The 2,823-nt window shown below is 38.1% G+C and overlaps 1 protein-coding gene across 9 annotated transcripts in view; it reads left to right on the top strand.

The window, feature by feature from the left end:
* GLS (glutaminase) overlaps positions 1–2,823 on the top strand; it is an 89,172-nt gene that overhangs the window by 60,033 nt on the left and 26,316 nt on the right. The window lies entirely within an intron of this gene.

The following is a 2,823-nucleotide window of genomic DNA, read 5'->3' as shown; positions in this document are numbered from 1 at the left end:
CTATAAAGGAAGTAATATATACCATATGATGCCATTTTTATACATTTATAACAAACTTAATATGAGACACAAATGTACAATGTAGTTTAAGAACATGCACTCCAGTCTTTAGTTGAACCTTAATTCTGGGAGGGAAGGAAGTGGATGCAGGAGGAGTGGTTAGTTTGTATCTTTAATGTTTTGTTTATTTTAAAAGCAAATACAATCATAATAAATGATAGAAAAGTACAGTGTTGGGAGAGAGTATAATGAGAAGATCTCATTTAATCTGGGTGATTAGGTATGGTTGGTTTTCTTTGAAAGGTGATACTGTATAAATTTTGAAGGAGTTAAGAGAAGGATGGAATAGGATTGATTTTAAACAGTCTGGCTTGAAGGCCCCAAGTCAGGAAAAAGTTTAGCACATATGAGAAAGTGAAAGAAGGCTTATGTGATGAGGTAAGAGTGAGGAGAATTTAGTTTTGGACTTCATTCAAAGTGCAAAAGGAAACTTGAAGGCTTAAAATTAGGGGTGGGTGGGGTAGAATAATTTGGTTTTTAAAAATTGTGTAGAATGGATTAGAGGGTGGTGAAAGTTGAAGTTATGAGAGAGATGTGATGGGTTGGACTAGGGTAGAAGAGGTGAGAAAAGTAGATACTGAGATGTGTTTTGGAGATGAAATTAGCAGCACTTGGTGATATTTTGATTTGATGAAAAAGAATGAGATGGTATCAAGTTGATGTAAGTATGAGCACTGGTCAGATGCTGCTGCATTTACTAAGATGGACAATACTAGATTAGGAAAGATTTGAAGTATGGGAAGAAATAAGTTTAATTTAGGCTATTATAACAAGGATCTGTTTGGCTACAGATATCAGGAGGTTAGTAAACGATGGCTTAAACAAATAGAGGGTTAGTTTCTTAATAAAACAGGGTACACAATCATGATTAGTGCCATCAGTGAGGTAAGCTGCTCCGCCAACCTTATCATGTTGGCTGTAGACCTCATGCATGTCACCTTCTAGTCTCAAGAGATGGCTGTTCCTCTTTAGCCTCTCTTATATGAAGAAAAGTATGATATTTAACCAGGAAAACAAGCTTTCCCAGAAACCCATTTGACACTCACTGGCCAGGTCAGCTTCAAGGAAATGTAGGGAAGTATTTTTAGTTCAGTACGTTGCTACTCCTGGCGAGGTAGAGATTCTGTTAGTGTGGAAGAGGTGGGGAGTGGTTAATAGGTAGGCAATTAGCAGTGTGAGAAAGCAACTTCTATTTGAGGTATCTATATTTGTGAGGTATCAAAGTAGTGATGTTGAGTAAGCAGTCTGATACAGGTCTGTCTAAAACTTAGGAGAGTGGTCTGAGCTGGACACAGTAGCCTTTGAAACTATTAGGGTACATGAGATTGCTCAAGGAGACAGTGTAGAGTAAGAAGGAAAGGGGACCTAAAGATGCAACCCTAAAGAACTCCCATTTTAAAGGTGGGATAGACTAGAAGGGGCCCCAATTAGGAAAAAGTGTCTAGAGGGGAAAATCCAGGATAGTGTAGTATCAGGAGTCAAGGGAAGAAAGTGAATTTTGGAGCAGCCAACTGTAGGGAAGCAGATGAAAGTTAAAGAAGATGAGAGCGATCAGTTTGTATGTCCTCCCTAGGTTTCATTTTTTTTTGTTTGTTTGGTGTTAAAATATTCTTCCATTTAGTAAATGATGATGATAGTAGAAGGTAGGGTTGCTTTTATTCTTTATACTTGGGGGAAAAAAATGGGTAGCTCATGCTGATAACACCCCCCCCCCACCCCCAACACACACTAAATTTTTTTTTTTTTTTAATTTGAGATCTAAAGGTCAAGGAACTTTTGGACTAGAGCAGATTTGACTGCTGATAGAAAATATCTAGTAAAGAATGAAAGCTTGAATATGCAAGAGAGAGGCAATGACCAATGAAGTGATAACCCTGAAAAGAGACTGGGCACAAGTGAAGGATTAGCTTTGGTGGGAGGAAGTGCACCTCCTCCAATAAAATAGGACAGAAAGGCAGTTAGGTTTGCAGATATGATGGGGTGAGTTGAGGGAGTTTCTGTCCCTGGGCTTCCATTTCCCTGAAGAGTATGAAGCAGGTCTTTTTGCTGGGAAGGAATTATGGAGTTTGAGGGAGACTTCGAAGTTTCAGTGGCCTAGAAAAGATAGGAAATGATGATTGTTCCTGGAGTGGGAGAGGGAGCTGAGTAGGGAAATATGGCGGTGTCAGAATACCAGTGAGGTTGGTAACCATGGATTTATAGTGATGACAATCTGCTTGACTGTGGTTACCGCTGTATCTGATGGCTGCATCCAGAGTTTGATTTATGGCAGATAGGAGCAGTACAACAGTTAGGCAAGGGATTTTGTTGATGGATTTTGAGATCTACTTTCAATCCTCCCTACATAAAAGACATGCATTTAGTTCTTGGAGAGATGGGGGTTCTTTTAGGATTTGGTGCTACTTAAAATTTTTTAAACTAATGTAGCTAACACGAACAAATGATTTCTTTGTATACTTGTGCCATGTGTACAACCTACTTCCCAAAATATTACTGATAAGAATTTTAAATGCCAAAATAAAAATAGGTGGCAAACAGTCCCATGATAAGGCTTCTGAGAATTGTGCTAAAGTGTTAGGGTTTTGTTTGGTTTTGCCTGTATTTTTTTCTCAAATTTTACTTTGCTGTATTTATTTTTATTTATTTTTTATTGTACTTCAGGAGAAGGCTTACAGAACAAATAGTTTCTCATGAAACAGAAGTACACATGTTGTTTTATGACATTGGTTAACAACCCCACAACATACCAACCCTCTAACTTCT

Source organism: Trichechus manatus, unplaced genomic scaffold (genome assembly GCF_000243295.1).
Source record: "Trichechus manatus latirostris isolate Lorelei unplaced genomic scaffold, TriManLat1.0 scaffold00142, whole genome shotgun sequence".
NCBI classification, from domain to species: Eukaryota; Metazoa; Chordata; class Mammalia; order Sirenia; family Trichechidae; genus Trichechus; species Trichechus manatus.
Note: the sequence above shows the minus strand (reverse complement) of the source record. Positions and strands in the feature narration are given on the sequence as shown.